General features: G+C 33.0%; 1 protein-coding gene across 1 annotated transcript in view; it reads left to right on the forward strand.

Moving 5' to 3' along the window:
- The first annotated feature begins 730 nt into the window (after positions 1-730).
- Positions 731-26,730, forward strand: part of LOC123709468 — a 104,463-nt gene continuing 78,463 nt past the window's right edge. Inside the window, exon 1 of the mRNA XM_045660855.1 lies at positions 731-985. The gene's annotated coding sequence lies outside the window, so the exon portion shown is untranslated. The remainder of the gene's footprint in view (positions 986-26,730) is intronic.

The raw sequence follows: 26,730 nt of genomic DNA on the forward strand, positions 1-26,730 counted from the left end.
TCTTAGGAGATAATCGTATAAGGGAAAAATTAAAAATTCGTAAACTACATCATAATTTTACATATACCCCTAAAAATATAATAAAAAAGAAAGAAATAAATAAATTCAAAACTACTAGTACATTTTCCAAAATTCACACATAATTATACTTGTATACAATATAAAAATATTAACATTAAATACTATACAGATTTATCGCAGACAAGTATTACTTAGGGATACGGCTGATATGACCATTAGTTTTCATTAAATATTCTTATTAGACTGTTCTACTCTGGCTGACCTTTTCCTAGCAATTAAGCTATGAATTAAACATTACATTGCATAAGCTAGATATTATTTCTGGAATTAAATTCCAAGGCAGTATACAGTGAAAAGATCAATTAACCCACATCCAAGTGTCTAGTCTGTGCTAGAATATCTTAACGTATCCATGACAATTGGCACCGATTTATCTATTCCACTGCTCAATGAAATATTGCATACTATCGCATGGAAATGAGTTAAAGTCACTTGCGCCTAGCATGCTTGCGCTGTAACTGTTTTTGTGTATTTAGTCGAAATATAAAAGCACACAAAACTTTGTTTACAGATTCTGTTGAAATTTTAATTGCAACATATTTTTTACAGTTGCCATGCAACTAGATGTTCTGCAAGGAAAACGCTGAGGTTGCGAAACGGGTGAGCCGTGCGGCGAAGGTGAAGGCATCGCCAGTCGCTTGCACGAGAGAGCGGGAAAACGACGCTTGCGCGACGCACCTGGCATTACAACGCGCGCGCATTTTCTCAAGTGCTCGCTGCACTATTCGAAATTCAAATTTTTCGTGTAACCAGCCAGTGAACTGTGGATTTGTGTGTGCCGACTGTTTAGTGTTAGACTAAGTGACGTGTAACGGTGATCTGACGGTCTATCGGCTGATTAATATCGAATTAGTGTTGTGTTAAAAGCAGTGTGCCAGAATTTTAACGGACTGTCTGAACGGAGGTAAGATCGGATGTTTACAGTTATGTCGTATTGTATAACCTGCGATGTGAAAGCTCCAACAGGTTGCATTTGATTATATCTCATAATACTATGTTATTATTGGTGTTATAATTGCGTTTCTCACGATTTTAGGCTCTTCATTGAGCTTGTAAATGTTCACGTAAAATTGGGAGGTAAATGCTAGTTAAAACTATGAATATTGATTCGAAACTTTGTAAAAGACAATACTGGTGGAAACGGTATAAAAACGGGTTTACATAGACATGAGAATAAACAATTTACTAGTGAAAAGGTTCCTGACTCATACGCTGCGCTCGTGAGGCTTTTGTTTGGAATAAATTTACTTTTAACGTGACTTGAAATGTCTATTTAGTAAACAAGAGACGGAGTTGACCTTTTCTTTTGGACATTTTATTGTCTTATTGGCATTGAGATTTTATAATTACCTTAAGGTTTCGTAAACAGGTACGAAAATATAAGAAGAAATATAAGAAAGGCTTTATAGAATCCATGGGTTAATAAATGTTATACTTGAGCATGGTTCATCATTATTTTTAATGTGTGGTGGGTTAGGTACCCCTTGTTTGAATAAAAGACGTTACAAAAAAAATCTTGTAACTAATAGATAAATGAGATATAATTTATTGTCAATTTAAAAGTGATTAATTTCATTAATTATCAACGGTTTAACCATGGTCAAAGTTATTTACATTTTACAAAGCAAACCCGAATTTGATGATACTGATTATGTAGGTATCTTGATTGGAACTCCCTCCTGCCAATATTGGCTGCCGGAGTTGTGTCTTAAGTATAAAAAAATTAAATTAAATAGTGTGTATTGTATTGAAGCTATACAAATAAGTATTATACAAATATTTATTTGACATTAACCATAAAAAAAATATGTAAAAATTCAAATACTGATCTAAAGGAACTTACATTTTAAGTGTTTAGAAAAAAATATTTTTTTGTAATTCCAATAGCTTCTCAATAGGTAAACAATTTAAGTGGCAAAGACCGAATTACTGGCAATTAATCTGGTTTATTAATACAGTTAGCGTGCAAGAACTCGCGTTACTTGCATACTTACAAACAATGGTATAACAGTTTAACTCTAAGGTCACATACTAGAAAATAGAAAAAAAACACGTTTACTCTAGAAATATAAATCAATTACTCCCGGTTTCTATATTCAACCTATTCGTACCAGTTTTAAGAGTTTTATTTAAACGATTAAACGAGGCATTAAATGTATAAAATTATACATTTTATATTTAAAAAATCCTGGAAAATTGAAAAAAAAATCTCATACAAAGCCATATTCAGTTTTATTATACTTATGAGTGTTTTACAAAAACTATGCGATCTCGCTGGAAGCAAAAATGCAGATCTTTAAATCACGTTCATATTTATTAAACGAAAATGTCTGATATCTATAGACACTCAAGACACGACTTATGAAATCAGGACTATAGATATCATATTTATTACCATTATAAAAATGGTAACCATGGTAACAAAGGCCATATAAGGTGGTAATAAAAGGCCGTGTTATTTCTTTGTTTATTAATATATTAATAGGTCTTATACATATACAATGTATAATATTATTTTATTGAAGTAGTTTTAAAACGAATAAATTCATTTTATTGCTCATACACGGATGTATTTAAGATTAACGATAGTAAAATGATTTTCATAACACGTTAGGAATCAGTTTCGTCATCTTCAGATAACGTTCACGCACTTGCTTCGAAGCTAATATTATATTCACATTACATGACATCAAGTTAATAACCTCACCACTATAATTTGCTGAATAGATGTTGTAATGAATTTTCAATTTGATGGAATTGATAATCTCTCGAGACGGTGCAAATAACAAAGGGGTTTCGTCTTTAAAAGGATTCTGATACTCTCACTTGGTAAGCTAAAATTTCAGCGCAAGACCAAAGACACATATATGATCAAAGATAGTAATTACGCCACAGCTAGGTAATTCTTAGTTCTTAGCCATGTTTTTAAGTACGAAATAAATGAATAACGACAAATTTATTGATATGGCGGATAAATAAGGCGTTACACAAATATAAATATCTTAAAATACCAGTGGTTTTTGTTCTGGGGTTCTGATTTCTATATCTGTTTCGTGATCATTTGATTTTTTTATAGTAGCTCAGCTCTCTGTGCCTGATATGGAGTCGCCTTTTTTATTTTTTGGTGCATGCTGGCATCACAGTGATTTTTTCCTCCGCCGTATGAGCAAGTTGTAAATGCTCGCATGTAAACAAAGTCCATCGATTCACCTGGAGTCACAACCGGGATTCGAACCTACAACTTGACGACAGAAATGAGTCGCACTCTGAAGCCACTAGGTCAACACTACAAGGACAATGCTACAACTAACACTAAATATAAAACTATTAGTTCTAAATGTGTTACAGATAAAAAAACGTTTCGTTTTTGGTATCAACTAAAAAAATGACAAAGATTTGCGTACCATATCCTAATGGTTGCAGCTACTTACAAACGTTGTAAGGAGCCTCAGAATCCTCCTTTAAAACTTAGCGATTAAAAAGAGTGGCGGAGAGGTTATTGCCAGTTCTTCTCTTCCGTTCTACGCCCTTGATTTGAAAACTGGCAGTAAATGTAAAATTAGAAGCATTTAATAACTACTTCAAATTAGAAGAAAGAAAGAGTGAAACGTTTAAGCTGGTACTCCATTTACCCACGAAAACCTAGCAATCATTTATAAGCTTGGTATAAAATTTTAAAGGCCAAGTAGTATAATTTCCAATCCGGGGGCGTAATAGTCCACAATATACCTAAGTTGGCATCACAAACTTGTTTCGCCATGTTCAATATTGTGCTTGAATTGGGTCGTCCAATGAGTCAGAGAATGGTGAAACTTGTCTCTTTGGTTAAGTCTGATTAAGAATCAAATGCACTGATAATGAAATGGGATGTTGTCGGGTTTACGTTATGTGTCCTTATAATATTTTTAGTTTAAATTTGTTTGTTTAAAACAAACAGAAAATTGTTAATTTTCTTCTAAACTGATTTAATCTGAATTATAGATCCATGATGGTGGCAGACCAGGCCCATCTGTGGCCATCATTTCTTCAAAACGTGCTCAATATTTACCTAACACATTAAGTGCACAAAGAAAATAAACCGGTGACCAATTGACAACGGTACTTTGCCATTTTTGTTCTTTTTTCAGCTGAAAAGGCTGTACACAGCTGAATGGCAATACCTTGACATTCAACATATTTTTACGTTTAATAGTAGTACTTCAAGAACTGCGTTCATATCCCGCAAGTGAAAATTGTTACATACCTCTTTACCATCATCATACACACCGTATACGTCATATACGTAACTTCTATATAATTGGTTGTTACATGCGACAATAACGCGTACCCAAAGTTTCCTGGTGTTAAAATACTGGAACACACGTATACTCACCTTCACCTACCTCAACATTACCGGCCTGTAGCTTTCATTAGCGGTCCCGAATTCAATATTGAGTTTTTGTACAACGCGAAGCTTGCGTCAGCCACCGTATTCTGAAATTATCGCATGCACTTACGAAGTCATTATACCTACTGTGGTGATTGGTCGATTACGCGTCTTCGGCGAATCATAGAGCTAGTGAAATCTATCAGACATTAACTAACAGGATCGCCCAACTGAGGGTTGAAAAAACTAAATAGAAATTTCGTGAAAGTTATCCCTATTCGACGTCATTACGAACGATAGTGCTGTTTGTATAAACCCACAGTTAGGGGTACCATTCCCCGTATCATTGTCACTTATCAGGAGCTTTATAACGCCCTTGTTTGAACGTTAAAGTTAACACGCGTTCCTATGATAACATATGTACATAGATAAAAATGTTGACGTTCAGAGAATGTCTACGTGGTGCTTAGAGTAGATTCAGTGTTTACAATAATTCACTTATCTCTATCGTTATGTTTATGGGACTCGTGGATTAGTTAAAATGATTGTTGATGGTATGTATTTATTGTACTTATCAACTAAAATAGATGATATAAAACTGTTGTTACAAAGTTGGTTTAATTTGACAAAATCTTTTAATTTCATAATTTTTTTCTAAATAATAAGAAGAATTATATTCTCAATAGAAAAATTGTGTGCAGTATACCACCACATAGTAAAAGTTTTAGAAGTTTAATAAAATCCTTATCTGTGCAAGTAGTCTATGGTCACCTTTTTGGCCATCACTTGTAACGGCGTAGTGCGTGATTAAACAAAATAAAATCTAATCTTCGCTAGATTGTTCCTCTTAAAAACTTAACATTCATTGTCCACTTATCATAAAAAAGTGACAGTTAATTTACGGTTAATGTAAATATCCCTTTTGCATTTACCAGACTGATTGAATAAACCAAGAAACTTGAAATTCCGTAAATAACTAAAAAACAACTATTCCAAGTTAAAAAATAAAGTCTTTTTCTATTTATTACAACTTAAGTGCTTTATGTTGCTATGCATTTTGTTTTTATTGTATGCAGTCGCCAAAAGGCGATAAATGATATTCATATTGTCTCTAAATCCAAAAAGGTCAAGATCAAAAAGTTTGACATTTAAGCGTCCGCCTTGTTTGCGAAGATTTTATTTATGTATGCTTAATTGCGATGCGATAATGACGTAGGCCGTTCTACGAGTTATTAATTAACTAGAAACTGATGTTTGAGCTCTCTCGTGTCAAACTTGTTTACTTAGTCTGTGGGATATTTTGTTTTCCATTTAACAAGAACTTGATTTCATGTTGAATTGTTATTTTTTTGGGTTTGTGAAACTTGATAATATTTTTAATGCATTGTTAGTGCGAGTTCAACGTTATATTATTTAAAAGTTGAAATTTGGAAATATAGACTCAGTATGAATCTAAAGTAGAAGAAGGTAGGAGGAAACATTCATATTATTTATTTAATTACGACATATACGCCAAACAATAATGAAATACTAACTTACATTCATTTCTCAAACAGTCTTCCCAAACCAGTCACAAATATATCATGATGCCGAACTAAGGAAACGCTTAACCAGGAAGATCATTAGTGTAATCGGTCACTGCTGGTGGAGTACAGTTGGTGAGCTTCACTCTGACAACAGAGTATGCCTCCGGGATCTGAAATAATTTTCAGGCCCGTTCAGTCTGTTCTACGCCTCAAAACATTAAGAAGATTGCCGAAACTTAGATAACTCTTGTATCCGTTTCGGCCTTGTAACAAAAGTGTATCCCTGGGATAAATTTCAAATTCGTTTAGGTAATTTGACGTCAACATATAAAAATAATATTAATTGTTCGTGAAATAACTACTGGAATATTACATTAAATAAAAACGCATTCTGTGCGTCCCTAGCATGCATGTTTGCACAATTTTCGCCCACATGTTTATTAAGGGCATTTAACTGGAGCAAGGCAATTTTTTTGTAGAAGCCACTTTTAAACTTGATTTTTGTCCTGAGGTATTTCATATGACACTAAAAGGTTATAAACGTTAAATTGATAAATATTGGCAGCAGCTTCGATTTTTAAAACACTACGTATTTATTAAAGTTCACCTCATTATATATAATGCTTATATCTTATAAAAAAATCAAATCAAAAGTTGAAACAAATTAAAATAAAAAAAAATTCAACAGAAATATAACACTTCCAATTTTAGATTTTTTTAGTAACTTTTTGCTTAAGAATAAGCAGAACAATGCTTTTTTTAACGTAAAAAGTACATATCAAACCTATTAATATGTATTTAGACAAGATTGCTTTAAAATTTAAATAAAAAAAATCCGGTAATCTATACTAGTTTTCATGCCTTATTCATGATTATACATTAGTTGATCTTTAAAGCTAACTAGTTCAAAATTCTCAAGGTTTAAAGAAAAGGCAACACGGATCTGTAAAAATCGTGATCTTGGTAAGGTCTCTTGCATCAGCGAAAAATGGCGCCATTTCGACGCGTTACTCTTTATTTTGCAATCACAAAGAGATACTATTTAATGATTTATAATGAAGATATAATATAAACACTTCTTTATTAGCTTATAAGTATTTATTTTATGGTTTTAACAATATAGCTTGCATTTTAAAGGGTTTATATCTAATATTATATTAACACGTTATTATATGTATGTAACATCTATGTAAAATTATATTTAAGACTAATTAGCAAGCCAGTGGGGCAGAATATGCGAGCCTTAATATTTTTGTAACAAATAAATTATTATAATTAAAATTATTAATTATAACTTTATAACAAAATGGTATTGAAACAAATAATTACTTAGCAAGATTAGAGAAATACATTTAAAGCCCATGACAATATTGGAGTTAACGCCATCTAGTAAACGATAAAGGAAACTCTATATTAAAATTATTGTCACGACGAAAAGTAGATATTGGAGCTTTTATTGTGTTTATTTAGTGGACTGTCGGACCTCGCGGCGACCTCGCAACAGCCTCGCTGAGCGCATTCACCAACGCCATTGGCTATACCCGATCGCAGCCAAATATAGAGTTTTTATTGGTATCAACCTTACAATAACTTTTCTTTTTGCATTCAATAATGTCGCAAATCTTATTTCACTTTTACAGATTTTAAAAACACTCAATTCGGCGGAATATTTTCCATATTATACCATTAACTGTATTAACAGTGCATAATATTGTATGCACTGTTTATTCGATGGGCTTTTGTTTATTGTTTTGTAATTAAAAAATAGGTGTAATATTGGTTACCACACTCAAAAAATAACTTTATAAGTTCTCTCTTAGATGATCTATTCGGTATCTAGGTGGTCCAGAGAGATCTAAAAACAAAAGACAACTATAGTGTGGAAATAAAAGTATTCTTTTATGTCGGCGATTGTACATATAAGATCATATAAATATGTAAATCACCTTGAAGTTAACGATATAACTGTTACGAAACGTGTATTATATCATAGTTGTAATGAGGGTCATTCGTTCGCACGCTTTGCCCTTTTATTATGAATTAAATATAATAACAGCACTAAGGTCAAAACGATACATATTGATCCTTATCTCTATACAAATAAAAATTAGATAATTTTGATCCTAAAGGATTGGGGACGTCTATTAAAAGTATCGAAAAGAAAAGTCCAAGAACATTTTCTAGTTCTTTCACCTTCCGGCATTATGCCGATTCACGTTAGCCGTCTAACTCGAACGATACGTATATTTTTCAAAGAGATGTTATAATTAAGTGTAATAAAGCGATATAAATACTATTTTATTCTCCGGGAGGAAATTATCAAAAAAATGAAAGTTGAGAGAATGTCAGTTTAAGAATCAACGGAATTATTGAATAGGTTACCATCTGAGAACGAAATATTGTAGGTCGAGTTCTTACAGAAACGGGGATAGGTATAAAATTTTATGTGTAGCAATAACACGAATCGTGCTTGACAGCAATTGTAACAATTTTGATTATCTTTCGACACACATGTAGAAACTAGAGACGAAAATCAATTATAGTAAATGATTGTGTCAAACTGTGGTTAAAACGTTGCCATAGGTCCAAGTAAGTAAGTAAATTGTAACCCAGATATTGTGACTAAGAAAATGATACAACTCGCGCTTATAGGTTTTCATACCTTTTTTTACCTTAATCAAAAAGTTGCTGTACACAGACAAATAAATATATAATTTAACAGTATGAAAATTACTAGCCGTATATATACATAACTGCAAAGTCTTATTCATTAACGATAGTACACTAGAAAAAGGCATTCGATAAAAGAAAAAAAATGGTAGTAACTTTTTGCAGAGTATGTACTCTGTCCTTATATGTAAGTAGCACTTTATAAGCTTAAGCTTGTTCTTGCATCACTGTACCCGTAAGAATTACTTTTTTTTAAAGTGAAACTTCTTTATTTATTACCGTCACATTTTTCCGTTACGTGCCATCATTTTCTTGGCCCTACCACGGTTGATTCGAAGCCATTAATAACAAAAACATAATTACGATAACAATGATAGGAACATTTTTTTTAGTAATAATAAGGTAAATGACATAATTGTATTCATGTCTATGATAATAAAAACATTTTGTTAAACTTTATCTACTTTAATTTTATTTAACCAATTTCTGTAAAGTTGAATATATTAGATCATTTTTTTAAAAATAAGGTCATAATGAAGTTTCACTTCTTACACGCACACATTTTTCTTTACATACAAATCAGTGTCAAGTTTTAGAATTTAAGAAGTTCCAAGGTAAACATTGATTAAGCATAGTGCCCTCAAACCGTAATCTATAGAGTACCCACTGCCCACCTACCAATTGTTTTGAAAACAATGGCCAAAATTACTTGCACGCATGAATCTCAATTGTTTTGAAAGTGACCTGCAATTTGTATTTAAATTGTTTAAGCCTTGTATGCCCCAGATGGATCGAGGCCCTTGTGGCTTAAGGGTTTCTATTTGTTTTTGTCAGATTATTATTACTTATTATGTTCTAAGCCTACTTTCCATCCGTTCTCTCATAGGGAAATGTTGTGCTGCAAATGCAATTGTTCTGTTGTTGTAAGGACATTGATAATAATATAGAGATGCTCGACCAAAGACTAAATTATGAGTTGTTTTCACTAGGCGGTGACAATAAAGCAAGTTTTCCTGGATTTAGAGATTTCATAAAAAACAAGAGCGCCGTTAAAGTTAGAATTCAAGTTTTTCACTTCCAGTTTTATTACCGGTATATTATTGTTCGTAGTAAAATCTTAAATGTATCTCAACAAGAATATTGGATAAAAAAATTCGTCTAAATTATTATACAATAGTCAAAATTTTGTAAAATCGTAGTTTGTTTAATCAAGATAACATACCATGCTGTACTTATCAATATTTTAATATAAAATATTATTATCAAACTTAAACTGGTTGTTACTATAGTAAGGAAGCGTCATGGGTATATGTTAAGTATAACATTGGGTTAACAGCCTGCCCATTTGCAATTTGCTTTTAAAACAATTGAGACCATTGAATTATAAAGACTAGTAATACGGAAATTCAACAATATTATACGTAATTGTTCTCATTATGGCAATTTTTCCAGTAGAGATATCTTTAGCAATGAAATGTGTCTATCATGCGTATAATTTATACCGTGTGTATCTGTAACGCATTCCTAATACATTCCTAATTACTCTACACTTCAATTAATCGTAGAAATTCAATGTTACTGTTCAAGGTTTGGATACAAAAACTTGTTTATTAGGCTAACATTTTTGTACATGTTTGCTTTTAGTGTTGATTCTGCATAGATGGAATCATCACGATTTCTTAAGTGTGTGGAAAATTACGCAAACTTTACATATAGGTGTTAACAGTTTTGTTTTGATGAGTATGTTTCGAAGTGGGTTAGTTATACTGGCCTTTTGCTATTGAAGAATACGAAGAATATGGAATATGGATTTGACCCAATAAAGGCTCTACCAGATATGATTGCTCTACCACTAAACTAGAGTAAAAAAATAGAGTATTTCCGCCATGTTAAGAGTAACATTCAGAATGATAAAAACGTACTAGATTCTGACATAGCTTGAGTTACATCACAATTTTGTATCCTAAGAGATGTATATATTTTTTCTTAAGGTAATAGAAGGCAAACGGACAGAAGCCTCATCTGATGTTAATACCGCTATTACACTTATATTGCTAGAAGGCTCGCAAGTGCGTTGCCGGCGTTTCAAGACCATAATTTATTTTTAAATGCTTGCCAACGCTCGCCACACTGACACATTGGTACTAGAAAAATAAAATACAATATTTAATGTGACAAGCACTATAAGGCAAACATAACATACACGAATACATATTTAAAAAAAATATTTACAAAAACTAGAGGATAAGGAAAAAGTGTGAGGGGAGCAACTATGGATATCCAGACCGTGTTCATTAGAATGTTCAATCTGGACATGGGGAGTTTTGGCAAAAACCAGTTCTTCTGAATGTAGGGACAACTACGATGATGGGATGCCTATGTAACACATTAACAACTACTTTACAATAAACGAAGCCATAATATACTATTAAATATATAATATAGCAGTTTTATGAATCTATTCAATAATGTCATATATGATAAGCTTCATTTTGGACAACCGGTTTTCTTACATAATCTGGTGAAATTGGAAAGCATATGTTAGGTTGATAATGGACTTTCTATATCTTGTCGCAAAACACCTTGTGACTTAATCAGCTGATTATGATAACGTGATTTACGTATTGAAAGGTTCATTGATGTTTAGCCTTTACTTTTTAAAGTAACTTGCAAGATGGTACAAAAATTATATTGAATAATGCGGTAAAATTAATAGCCATTTACTAATTGTGTCTATGGATAGAGAAGCGGTAATTATTGTTTATTACAGAACTTCATAGTATGAAATAAAATTTGCCTCAATTCCAGAACAATAATAAGGATTACCTTAAGTTATTATGTTCAATATTAGTGCACGACCTCAGACGGAATGATGGCCTCCTCGAGGTTCCTCCATTTGTCAGTCAATTGTTCCACTACTTTCCAATCTTTCCCCACCATCATATTATCTGCCATCTTCCCAGGTTTCTGATGGACGTCGTCTCTTTTTTCTTCCTATAATCATGACCTAATTTAACTATTACTTTTATAGAAAGTTGAGTTTTGCTTAACCATAGAGTGAAGAATATTAAACAAATATGCATCAGCACGAGTCCTCCTCCGAATTGATCCATGTGTACTCCACACAGACATCTTCGGTACTATGTTCCAATCTTTCCCCGCTATCTGTTTTATTTCTTTATCCCAGGTTTCTGATGGGGATCGTCGTTTTTCCATAATTATTCTGTTATTTGACTATTAGCTTTAAATAAACAGTTCATTACTCAACCATAGAGTGAACAAACATGCACGAACACAGAAGTCACATAAAAGGCTTACAAATTCTCAGTCTCAAAACAAACCATAACTAAAAGATAGTTAGTTACTTTTTTTAGCTTAAATTAAAAGAGGTCGATGTCACAAAGAAAACAAATGTATATTTGAAATAAAAAAAAAACGAAACTCAACAATGGTCACGTTACATATAATACTAGTATATTAGTTTAGTAACTAAACGATAGTTCTATTTACCTCAATACATTAGAGTCCCTAAGGTATTGTGATGCTTGCAACTGGCTCTAACGGTATCATAGTTGCATTGTCTCTTGTAATTACTGACAATGTAACTAATATCACTTTACCGTTTTGTGCCGTACATAATATTATGTTACTATGACAAAACCTTCCTATATGAAACTAAACTTTACAAATATATTTCCCTTTCAGTGATTCTAGTAAGCAAGATGTATCGATTCTGAAGTGTTAATAACATTGATTATTAGTTATCTAGGTGAAAAATATTAACGAAGAAAGTTTGAACTAAACATTTTCCTTACCTATACAATCCAATAATTCAATTATAATTCAATCGCAGAAATATTAATTAGGTTTGCTTAGCACGAAATCATGATGGTTTTACTAATTAAAATAAGTATATTTTAAATACATATTTGCCAATCTGTTATGCAAATTAATTATATTATTTGATCGATAATTTTTGGAAATAAACAAGGAAGAAGATTTTATTTAAATAAAACGAAGTTAAATATTTTGGATAAGCATGAATGAGTAATGAAATGAATTTAAAAATGACTACAATTATCGAATGCTTTCCCATTTCACGCGTTAAAGATTTCAAAGTCATTTTGTTAAACAAAAAAAACAGATGTTTATAATAGTTAATCGGGCCATTGTCCTACTGTAACCTCACTAGTTTGATGATTATCTGCAATATAATTTAACTCTTATTTAATTTGTTATAAATGCTATAATCGAGTGATAATATTAACTTGTCAATCATTACAATTGTGTGCTGTTGTGGCATACTGAACTTTAGCTTTTACTTAAACCGTGAGAACTGAATTTTCTTTAATGCAGCTACAATGGTCACTGGTTTGTCAATAAGCTGGGTATGGGAAGTATAAATTTTTTTATTGAATTATTGGTATGATTTTAATATAACAAATAGGCTTAACTTGATGTTAAGTGATACTGCCGCCCATATTCACTCAAATTAGCAGAAGGCTCGTACGGTGCCAGCCTTTTACGAATTGGTACTTGGTTTTAGACATTATAAAAAAATATTTTAACCTTTGAAATTTTTAATCGAGGTCGATATTGTGATTCTATGATAATTTGTGATTAGCTTGATAGATGAGAGTAAAATTTAACAATTAGCCTTTATTCATCCACATATTATCGACATACATAAAACAAAAATAGATAGGTATATATAGAATTTTATTATTCTAAGATGCGGCCTCTATCCAGGAGAACCTCCCCCAACTTTTTCCACTCTATTTTATTTTAGGCCGTCATTCAATTTTTATATAAAATATATGAACATTAAATATTTTATTTACATATAACCTTATCGTTATGTACTAAGAAATTCTCATGACTAAGTCTGAGAATCGACCTATGGCTTTTAGAAAATTAAATGTTATAACAATATACACTTTGCTTTGGGAATTCTAAGTTATTTGACATATAAAAGTAATTAAAAATACTTCTAAATAAGCTTGTTCTTGGTCAAATATAGACTTTTGAATATGTGAGGGCACGGATGAAAAAAAGCGGCACATCGTTATTGACGTTATTACTATGACGTCGTATTGTATATAATTAGAAGCCAAATTTTTCAGTTATCAGTCAGGGATTGTATAAACACGGTATATTTTTACTGTCATTCATACGATTTATCCACGTACGTTTTTCAATTATTGTAAACAAACTAAAACAGCACATACGATTTGTGTTACATCAGTGCATATAAAAATCCAAATGTTTTCACTTTCGTCAAACAACTTTGATGCTAAAGTTACTCCTGAGAAACAAATCTTTAAATTTTAATTCACCATATATTATATTTTATTTGACATTTTTTACTAATCATTGGTTTGATTTTAAAGATAACTACAATAAATAAAAACTAATAAATTTAACCTTTATTCGAGTACTACATTAGATTACGTTAAGTCCATGTCATTATGTTTTACACGTGACCTCTGACGGAGTGAAGGCTTCCTCCAAATTCTTCCACTTGTCTCTATCTTTCGCCCCAATTTTCCAATCAATATCCCTTTTATTTCATTTTCCCAGATGTCTGGTGAAAGTCCTGTCTTTTTTCTTCCAACCAAACCAAGTAAGGGTTTTTTTTAACCCATCCATCATCACAATTCCTGGCAATATGTCTGGTAGTGTAACTTTTTTGCATGTGTTACAAGTTTTTTGTGTTTGTAAGGCTTCGTATTACATCGTTTTTAACTTTGTCTTAAAGTTACAACCGAAAAATAGAATGTTTAGCCCTTTGGCATACTCCAATTTTCTTTATTAGCGCCGTATTGAATAACGATATTGATACTAAAACAAAGAGAAAAAGACATTTCTAAACCTTTCCGTACTTTCCACGCTCTACACAACATCATACCAATTAAAGCTTATCCGTTATATTACTTGGAACTGAAAAACTAACGTAGGCAAAGTACAAGAAGACATTCTCAAGTACATTTATAGACGCACATGTGAAAACGTCGCGTGCGCATTCGAGATTTCTTTTAACATTCAAGGAGAGATACGAATGATAGGGTTGTCACGCGCTTTTCATCATAATAATAGTTTTATAGAAATAATAGTTCTATATAGATTTAAACGGCGGTTAAACAGGCAACTCCTGGACTCCTGGACTGCCCTCCAATAGGCTACATTTCACCTAACATCAGGTGGGATTGTGGAAAAACGTCTAGTCCTGTAAAAAAAAGAAGATAAATAATTGAAATTATGTATTTTAAAAAATTTACTTTTTAAAATTCTAATCATTTCAGAACATGCTGCTTTGGAATACTGTTCCAGTGCCAATAAATAACACCATAGATATTTAGCTTGTGATAACCCTATTTGTCTCCATCGATGTTGTAAATGTTGAAACTCGGATACGGCCTTGCCTGTTTACTTGACCGAGTCGCGTTGGGATTTTAAATTATTAAAAAATGCATAATGTATGATGAAATGCATTCAATTGCACATTTATGAAGGTCACTGCTACGACTTAAAACCATTTAGAAATTTTCCATCCAAAACTTATCTTTGGTTTTCAAATGTCTGTATGTATGTAGGTCAATTCATTATACATTTCCATCACCATCCAACAATAAAGCAAAAAAATAATAATTTGATAAATAAATTTTACTACAGAAAATCTTATATAAATAAATACGGCTGTAAGGCATGGACTTTTAAAGAAGACACAGTTGCACAGACACATTTTTGAGCTGTGGTGTTACCGTTGCATGCTTCGCATCAGCAGGAATGACAGAATAATTCGTCGATAATTATAACTTACAATGATGGGCAAGATTCGAGGCAAGAGGTGAGGGAGTGGACCGGCTGGCGGACCACATCCACTGAGTAGCAGACTAGACTAGCCCAAGATACCCGGCAATTCAAGTTTTAAAGTGGCCTCTGAAGAAGAAGAATGTAAATGCCGCAGTTGTTTTCTATTACATGAAAATGGAGATTGAATTCTAGATAATTTTGAGTCTCATTCAATGCCATATCCAGGCGTTACATAACATCCTCGATCCTTAATGCTCAATTAGTTTATAATAGCTTGCATTCACTATGGGAACGCGGTAAATGCTAGTACCGAGCTGTTGTTTGTTGCGCAAGCGATTATCGCCCATGACACAATTATTGCTAATATGTATTAAAAGTGCATTTGTGAATATTACGTTTGATAAAGGAAACGAGCGTTTACCAAGCTTTTTAATACAAATAAAAACTCTTTAACTAATACCTAAAGAGGTTTTCTTAAAATCCAAATTTATTAAATATACATAGCTCGACGTATATGCAGCAGTAGTATTCGGCGAGGGACTGCCAATTCGTTTGAAGCCTCGCTGGAGGACCGAATGGCCTTGACAGGTCTGTTTCGGCTGTTTGACGGGCATAGATCTGCCAGAAAGTAGGAATTTTTCACGTTTAACAAAGGCCGTTTCTCTGCGAGGCTCCTACCTTGGATTTAGTCGTTGTGGCGGTGACATAAGATTGACAGATAGGTCTATAAAATAATGCCACATTAATCGTTCTGCCCGGAAATATTCCACAATATTTTAGGACTATGAGTTCCGTTTGTTGGTTGTATACTTTCTTATTTTGAGTTACCAATCTTAATAAACACAGAGACTTGTGATCTAGCTGTAAAGATATATGAAATAATTTATTAAAAAATCGTTGATACAAACTAACTTGTAACTAACAAACTACTTGCCTTCTATACTCGCCTTGTTTGACTTAGGATGACTTCTGCGATTTCTGAAGTCCATACACAATAATTCCTGCTTATACAAGTATAATATGGGTCGAAGTCATCACTTGTAATTAAGTTTTACAAGTAACCGGTTCCATTTTGCGACAAATATCGAAAATATTTCACCTAACGACCTGAGCTCGTGCAGGTGTTGCTAAATGTTAGATTAATGGATGGTAATTAAACAAATTGACGAAGTTTAAGGAGAATTGGGCTTTTTAAAATATAAACTGTGAATACGTTTTGGAGCTGTAAAATAATCTATGGATTTAAGTTTGACATGTGACATTTTATTTATCTTAGTTGTATCTGTCACCTTATTTTTTGTTCCTAATTCTTAATAGTTTTAGGAATTACCAAATTATATTTGAATATTTTTTTCTCATATTAATTTGCTTTGAGGGAGGAAGGACAAACAATAATAGAGGCATAACGTTTAAAACATTTAGCAGTAATGCTCTTTATGGGTCATTGTGGTTTCTCATGTCTCATTTCCTATGTGAAAAAATTTCCCAGCCTCTGGAAAGGCTATTCTTGCTTATGCAATTACCACGTGAGAAAATTATTAATCAAAACTGCGGTTGGTTGCTTGCCTTATAATGAATAATATTTTTTACAGTTTCCATTTATAGATATTGCATTACAAACAACTTTACATAACTTTGATTTCGCAGGCAATTCTTATATACATTAGGGAATTAAATTTAAAGACTTTGAATTGATTTTATACTATTTAGAGCAGTGATTCATAATTTTTTGTGCCATTCTAAAGCCCTATGTAACGAACATAATTTTTAATGTTAAATTTTATTGAAGTATTTTAAAAATCAATAGGGTATAACGAGTAAGAGTAGTTCCAAAACAAATTATAAAACAGGAATTCACACACAAAATAATGAAAAAAAAAGCTTTTTCTACATTAATTTAGTGCGTTTGATTTACTGTACAGAGATTTTATATTCAATATTTTATTAAGTTCCAATTTGGTTAGTTTCAGTCTCAAGAATAATAATAGAATGAGAAGACTCATTATATAATATCCAGCCGATTTCGATTGCCCCCTTAACAATCAATTTGCCCCCTTAACAATCAATTTGCCCCCTTAACAATCAATTTGCCCCCTTAACAATCAATTTGCCCCCTTAACAATCAATTTGCCCCCTTAACAATCAATTTGCCCTCCTGCGGGGCGTGGGCCCAACGTTTGAAATCACTGATTTAGAGAGTTTATTCGTTTTATGATATTTTAGATTAGCTGTAATTCTCTCCCGGCTTCGCTCGGGTAGACAATTATTTATTGTTTTATATATAGCCTTTGTTACTCAGACCTGGAGTGTAATGGTCTCCTTCTGTGGCCATGTAATGCAGCAGGAGGCTGGTGAGCTATTGAGGGGGAGTTCTGGGGTTGACTGTAGACTGGCGGTTCAAAGCTGGGATCTCGGTCTCGAGTGGCCTGAAACCGCAGGTCGTGATTGAGCTGTATGTCGGGTATAAACTCGGGTCCCTTGGGTAGAATGGCGAACCACGCGGGTCCATCTTAAGGTCGTGTGTTTTGTTGAGCTGTTTTAGTGGCTGCTCGCTACCCCTCTAAATAGCAGAGGGCTGTAGACCCACCCCATAATCCCCGCTTCAATCGCTTCAAGATTTATTCTGATGAATTTTTGATATACGTTCAGTTAGTTTCAGTTTTAGTTCTGTTTTAAAGCTTATTCCTTATAAATATAAAAAGTTGAAAACTTTCACTTTTTAAATATAATATAACCTGGCGTGCCATACTGCGATCAAGAAACCAAAATACATTTCGGCATTATGTAATTATTTAATACTTGAAGTGTCTCTTGATGACACTAGATTACTTCCGATGAAACTTTCTCAGCCCATTTCCGTTTAATGACAAGTACTTATGATCGTTGTTATAGGAAGTAATTGTTAGAGGAAATACACAAATGCATTTTATCTCATTAAGGTTGAAGAAGTATACGCTAGATGTTATCTAGACCCATGTTAAAAAAAGTATTATGTTAAGAGGTTAGGGGTGGCAACTCCAAAGTCTTTTGAAGTCTTCTGCCATCTATAAGGAGCAGATGGGGCTGTTGGTTACACTGGGTCAATTGCGTCTAAAAATTAATTAACTCAATGCCAGATGTTATATAACAAAAGACACGCTATCTATGCGTGTGTGTGTGTATATATTTTATTGATTAATTATATATATGTATATAATATAAAGTAAAGTTTTATTATACGACAACAGCAGCAAGATTTTAACGTTGACGTGGTCATTCAATGTTGAGTGACCACGTCACAAATAGAAAACTGAATAAAAAGTATTGAGGTCTGCACCGAAGCGTGTAGCGTCTTGTGATTGTATCGTCATTGTTTATCGTAACGCATTAAATACTTTATAATGGACGCTCTAAAGACTAACGCAGATAGAAAAACGCATTAATAAAGAAATAGTTCGTTATTAACCAAGACGCATTGGCTCTGTGTAAATTTTCTTCGGTGCTACTTTTGAATCGGTAACGCGACGTACTGGAGCAGTCGCGGATCACTTGAGTGTCTTTATGGTCATATATCGATGTAACCTCACCATCTATGTTCCGTTTTCGGACTTCCATTATTATATAAACGCGCATCGAAACAAGAAATCGAATTTAGTGCAATTTGTATCGAAATCGATTATTTATTTCCTACTTCTAAATTTATACTCGTAGTACTTACTTCAATATATATATACTATAAGTACCTACTTATTAAGATATCTTAATATATAATTTAATAGAAATATAATGTACTTTACCAGTGTAGGGCCCAAAGAAGTAGACCCTCGTCATGTGTGTGTCACAGCACAAAGAATAAAATATAAATATAAAAGCTTTTTCTTCAACTTTGATTTTGCTTGACTCTTGTACATTTGAACGCCCATGGGGTTACAGGCGCTAATTAAAGATTGGCGCCTGGTAGATAGTGCCGGTGACCCCGGAGCTGGTGCTTTCCTCGATCAATGAATAATTATCGCAACACAGCGAGAAAATTCTGCCAGCGTTAAAGATACACTGCCACAGGGACCATACTTTTTAAATTTGTTTTAATTTTATATTTATCAATGTTGAATTCTTATTATTATTACTATGTGTATTAAGGATATTGTAAATACTTTATAATTGTGTATTGAAAATAAATCGACAAATATATGTATTAACTTTACAATCTCAAAAAAGAATATTTCCTGTAAACATTGTACATAATTGTATTGTCTTCTGTTAACATAGCTTTTACACATTAAGAAAACACTTTTTATACGGATTGAAGCTATGTATTATTATTATAAACTTATAATTACCGTCACCACGCACGCTGTAAAGCACGCGAAACGTCGGAAAAAAAATTAAATTTAAAATTATGTAAATAATTATAAGTTTATAATAATAATACATAGCTTCAATTCGTTTAAAAAGTGTTTTCTTATTGTAAATAAATACAGAGAACTATAAAAATGAATCGTTCCCAATTATCTGACATAAAATGTCACAGTTATGCTAAATTATTTTAGATTCGCCTTGCTTTACTTTCAAACTTGCATTTGCCCACGCGGCATTTTATCACGTAGTTCAGCGGTAGTAATCTTTAAGATGAGTTTTAAAACAATTCTTATCGATACTGTCAGAACCGTAATGTTATATTGGTGGGCTATAGTTGGATTGCGAAAGTATATGCGATGTGGGGATAACAGGTACTTTAGTACAAATATAATGTATTGGAAGTGCAACTCTACTTAAAGGGGGATTAATTATGAGGTACCGTATTTTAACCCCACCCTAATACTCTTTTGTGCGCAAAAACTACAATGAAACAAAATATAGTAAAACCCGAAAACCTGCAAAGAAAAATTTTCAATTACTTGTGTGAGGCATATAGGATTAGTAGGACCAATAAGTTATGTTTAATTTAGCTATACTATGAACCTTTAAAATGTTTTGTTAAGAAATATGATTAAAGTTTGGATTGGTTTTTAGTAACATTGCAACAAACATTGATTTAAAACTTCAATTGGGATATATTACTCCACCGAACTGAATAATTAAAATAATGTTCAAACGATAATAAATTATGAGAAACTTTCATCTGAGCTAATTAGACGTTGACTCAATCAGTGAAGCGAAACCAACAATTTTATATAGACACCGAAACAAAAACGACTCTTATTGTTCGGAATAAAGGTTATAAAGCGAGAAATAAGTTAATTTAAAAACAGACAGATGTTTTTCGAAACGTCTATTCTAGTGGAAAATCGTTTTATTTCCTGACAGTTCAATAACCTTTCTTCGGTTCGGTGCCTATAAATGTAGAAAGAAAATGTATGGCCTAAAGAAATCTATGAATATTATATATAAATTGCATATAGGTCTGACTGCAAAGATACGTCTGACTCTAGTACTGACTACTGACTCTGACTATACTCTTTATTAAAAGTCTGGCAACCCTATCATGGATGTTCAGAGTCTGTGGTCGCCCATGTACTGTGGTTGTCATAACATAGTTATAGACCGACTTACACGACGTTTGATTACCTATGCTAAAAAACGGTTAACGGTCCGATTTTTCATGTTTTGGTGCCATGACGTATACGTACGTTTCAGTCGCTAAAAGCCGATAATTGTACTCTCCTGCTATTTAGTACCACAAACTGAAAGCAGGTCAACTAAGTTGTTGTTAAAATTTAGACTGGAATTATGATTAATAATATATACATTCACTATTATGAATGTGGCTTTAGAATGAAGTTATGTACTTGCTCTATTAGATTTGAGCTAAATTAGATTTTTAATATTTCGCAGAATATAAAACCCATGAAAAATATCTAGCTACCTAAATGCTATTTGTTTCTTTAATATTCTCGCTAAGTGTGTAATTCTCACTTCACTACGTAGATAAATCTCTATTGTCTGTTAACAAAGCTTTGTGACGCAATTTCTTTGTTTTTAAAGTCAAGGACTTTATCGTGTCTTTTAACCATTTCCAGTTTCTTAGGACGTGTGTAGAAATATAATCTTAGATTTCATGATTGTCTAATTCGTATAGTCACGAATCGTGATTTACATGTTAAATGCTTTTGGGCGCGAGTGACCGTTAGTTTTATGGATTTGGTGTTTTTTGTACGAATGCATGAACTGGGGCATTGTACTTGATTTTTGTTAAATTCCAACGGTCACTGAACAATATGGTAATTTGTGAAATATTCTTTATGGTTTTGTAGCATACATTAAAATTTTTAATTATTGCAAAACAAATATATTTCTATGGTCTGATTTCATTACCACTAAATTATTACTTAGAATTAGACCTAAAACTGTGTTCGCCCTATATTTAATTACATTTTAGAATACTTTTAAAGCAAACGATACAGTATATTTTCTTAATATTAACTCTTTCTATCCTATAACGGTTAACGATGGATAGTTAAAGAGTGCACCTGCCTCTTTGTACATATATATACCTCATGGCCAGTTTCACTCGATTCGCCGCTATAGCCAAGTATGAAGGATTCGTAGCCAAATTCAAGGTTACACTGGGGTGTACGAGATCGCTTCGATTTGACCAGTTCTGAGATCCGGCTGCGGTTTAGGTGTCAATGTCGTGGCAAAGGATTGTTGATCGTGAGAATGTGATTTAACCCTTATATTAAAAGGTATAATTAATATATGCGCTTGCAGCTGCTATTTGCGTTACAGGAGTTATTTTACTATAATTACTTGAAGTATTTAATGATGTATTAATGATGGGAACACAGTATTTCTATTTCAGCAATAAACATAAAACAAACGTGAACAGTAAAATATTGTTAGAACATTTCCATTCATTTTGTCGAGCAAACAATTTTTATGATAATAATAAGATATAACAATAAAGTAACGGAAATTATGGAGCTAGACAAGCGTATAGCAGACTTGTTATATAATTATGAATTATTTGTTTGTTATGTGTTTTGTAATAAATAAATATGAACCAGTAAGAATAACATTTTGTATACATAACAACGATTTAATAGTTGATTTGTAATTTTTTTATTGAGGGTACGTTAAGCCTGACACGTCGTCGAACTCTTCCTGGGTTTAACCTTCAGATTCGTTAACAGAAACATGCGCTAAGTGACTTCCGTATGTCAAAAAACGTGCTAAATTTGTCATAGACTGACATACACACAGTGATAAGATTTTTTTCTCACCGACCAGTGTTAATTGTGCAAATAAACAGTCTTTTATGTACAAAAAGTATTTATACTTCAAAACTTTATTTAATTCGCCTGATGGAATACCGTAAATGACAACACCTTAGTAACCCGTGACGAGCTTTGTTGTAAAGTTCGCAAAACGAGACACTAATTGAGCTGCGGGGACTTTGGAAATTATGTTAAGTTTCGCTTTATAACTAAGAAATGTTAACGAAAACTGGAAGACGGATCACCGCCGTACATTAGTAAATTATTTAGGCCAGACGTGAAGACTACAATCATAACAGTATCCATACATTACTTTTACCTTGCGAAACGCATAAGATTGGATTCCATTTTAACTGTAAGTTCTATCATGTTTCATATCGAGTTACTGTCACTGTAACCGATATTAAGCGGGTGGAGTGTGACTTGATCGAAATGAATTGCAACACTAAGGCATGGTTTAAACTATTGGTTGAACATCAAGACTTACACAATGAAATTATGTATTTTTTTATGTGACAGGACTTTAATATCCAGTATATATAGATAGATATCGGGTGTGTTGCCGACCTTTCGGGGAATGGTACGCTCTTTTCTTTCCCCTAATTCGTATCGGTTTGGAAATACCTCCTTAATAAGCGATGTGTTCTGGAAAGGAACATCGAATGAAAGGATGAAATTTTGCATTCTGCCTCGAATGGAATTTAGCCGCAAGTCCAGACAATTCTTCAGAACACTCAAAGTATACAATCAGCATGAGTCAGCGCCATCTGTTTTCCGGCCCCTTTTTCTTTTTCAATTTTTTGTACATCTGAGTTTTAATAACGCTTATGCATGACAAACACTTAACCTAATTTGATAAAAATTAATTTAATTTTAGCCCTTATTCATATCTAAATCAGGTTAATTGCACTGTTTTAAATGAAGTACTCTTTTGTCCTTTTCCACCAAGTTTCATTAACGCTATAGTTAAATGAGACAGATCAGTTGCTTAAAACGGTGTAATTAGAACGATATAGATTTTATGAATAATGAAAAAGTTTTTAGTAGTTTTATTGGCATATTTTTCGACGATGTTATTAATAATCAGAGCAGTGGTTTTAGCGTGCGACTCTCGTCCCTGAGGTCGTAGGTTTGAGCCCCGGCTGTGCGCCAATAGATTTTCTTTCTATGTGCGCATTTAATATTCGATCGAACGGTGAAGGAAAACATCGTGACGAAACCGGCTTGCCCTTAGACCCAAAAGCCAACGGCGTGCGTCAGGCACAGGAGGATCACCTACTTGCCTATTTGATTGAAAAATTACCATATAACAGATTCAGAAGTCTGAGGCCCAGACCTAAAGAGGTTGTATCGCCACTGATTTTTTTTATTAATTCAAGATAGTAATGAAGATTTGAATTAAGACGAAGAAACTTTATTCATAGGGTTATACAATTTTAAAAATAACATTTGACTTAAAGAGCTATATCCCCCATCGAAGAAGCATTCACCGAAGAAAACCAGACTGATCGGTACTGGGCGGCTCTTTTAGTTTTACTCCACGTCATTCTAGCTTCCTCGTTTTTGATATGATGCTTCGTTGCTTGGTCTGGTTTGGGCGGGGGAGGATTCCAGTCGAGCGCTTCCTTGACAATGTAAATATTTATAATCAATGACATTCAAATAAATTGTTTATTTCTTTGTTCTCAATAAAACCTCGGAAGTCTGTATTCAAAATTAAAACTATACAATCGCTATTATATAAAACACTCAGATTAGAGCTTTCGAAAGAAGTATACTAACTTTCATATAACTTTAAACTCGGCATTTTGATTAGCATTCTGGGGTCATAAGGCCAGGGGTAGGTATTCGAATATACGATAGAAGCCTTTTCTCAAGGTCGATGACGAAAGAAAATTCGTATTCAGTCTTGGGAAATTTACGTCACTGAATATTTAATTTCTATCGTTAATATGCAAAAATAGGACATCATTAAATCGAAGGATTTGTTCATTTCACAATTTCATATATCTAAAATAACACTTTTATTTTAAACTTTAAAGACATCGCAATATTAAATTTACGCAAACCACGTGTGCACGAACGCACAATTCGATCAAAAATATCTATATTTTGTGACCATAAACAAAATAGAACTTTTTATATAATTATAAATTAACTCAACGCATTTAATTAAAGTTAAATAATCTAATAATAATAAAATTTATCTCTTTCGCTTTCTTCTTCTTTGTACTTTGATTTATTAAGAAGTGAGTAATACGTACCAATGCTTTAATTTACATACTGTTATGCGTAAAGCAGTTATAACAGTTATTACAGACATGATTGTAACAAAAACTAATTAGTGAAACGATCTTACGTGTTTCCGTGGCTCAATCGTATGAAGATATCTTGTGAGAAAAAGGAAGCGTAACTTTCACCCGCCATTGTAGTATGTTGGTACATATTTGTCTAACAATTGAGGCCTGACTTGTGTCGATTTCGAATCTTCGCGTATGTGTCGTCGAGATATACTGCGTGAAATATCTTTACGTAAAATGTATCTTTGTACGACGGGAACAAGCCAGACGAAAAGCCTAAAAAAAAGAAGTCAAATGAGGGCCATAAAGTAGTGATTGCGTTGTCTGCTTAAACGTGTTCCTTTTTAGAACTGAGGTTGACAATTTGTCTCAGAAGTTATTACCAACATTTTTTGAGCGTTACAACGGAGAGTTTTGGATTTAATTCTTCATCTAATCATCAGTGATGTGAGCAGTATTGGCCTAGTGGCTCAAGCGTGCGACTCTCATCCCTGAGGTCGTAGGTTCGATCCCCGGCAGTGCACCAATGGACTTTCTTTCTATGTGCGCATTTAACATTAGCTCGAACGGTGAAGGAAAACATCGTGAGGAAACCGGCTTGCCTTAGACCCAAATAGTCGACAGCGTGCGTCAGGCACAGAAGGCTGATCACCTACTTGCCTATTCCATTAACAAATGATCATAAAACAGATACAGAAATCTGAGGCCCAGACCTAAAAAGGTTGTAGTGCCATTGATTGTTATTATTATCAAATCACAAGTAGTTTAAATCTAAGCGTAGTTAAAATTTCACTACTAGTTAGTAACGTCTTAAAGGTAACACACCACATATATCAAAAATTATAAAGCCGGCAACGCTATTGCGAGTCCTCTGGCAATTTGAGTGTTTATTAACATCCAATGCCTACTGCCCGTTTGCCCCTAGTTATATAAAAAAAATGTTTGGAGTACATCGCTATCAGATTGCTTGAAATATATGCATTACTGACTACTTAATGTTCCATAGGTAGTTCTTTAAACCTTACAGAAGCTTTTAATCATCTTTCCGACCTCAGACCAACTAAAAATTGTACGACCACGTTTTATTACCGCGTAGTATTGTCGTACGTGTCTATTTGTTAATTCTTTTGTGTAACACATTTTCAAGCCTTAGAAAACGTTACCACGTCTAGCTTTACAAGTGTTTTTAAATTGTTATGTAAATGATTTCTGACACCAAGCCTTCATAGTTTCACTTATTTTTATTTTTACATAGTCATTGACCTCGTAAATAATTATCAGGGTTTTTATAAATTTTTGTATCTATCATTCATAACCAGTGTAGGAAACTGGTGAGATATTTTAAATCTACTATGGGAAATGATGTATAACGTCCCAAACCTATTCGCCATGGGGTTGACATTTCCATTATTATGTATCACTTCTTTGACGTGTCTTTAAATTTACTACGAAACCATAAATCCATAAATCTCTCGTCTGTCAATTGAATTATACCACTGGATAGCTAAAGAATTCACTACTATATACGTCATCACGTTATTTTTCTGAAAGATTTGCAATTAGTATAACTTGTGTATCGGAGAAGCTGTTCGTTTCAGTTTTATTCATCAAATCAAATCAAAATATCTTTATTCATATAGGTAAACATGTACACTTATGAACGTCAAGAAAAACAAATTAAATTAACTGTAAATTTACATTTACAACCAGTTCGCAAGTCAAGGGCGTAGAGCGGGTAAGAAGAACTGGCAAGAAACTTTCCGCCACTTTTTTCAATC

Source organism: Pieris brassicae, chromosome 5 (assembly GCF_905147105.1).
Source record: "Pieris brassicae chromosome 5, ilPieBrab1.1, whole genome shotgun sequence".
Lineage (NCBI taxonomy): Eukaryota > Metazoa > Arthropoda > Insecta > Lepidoptera > Pieridae > Pieris > Pieris brassicae.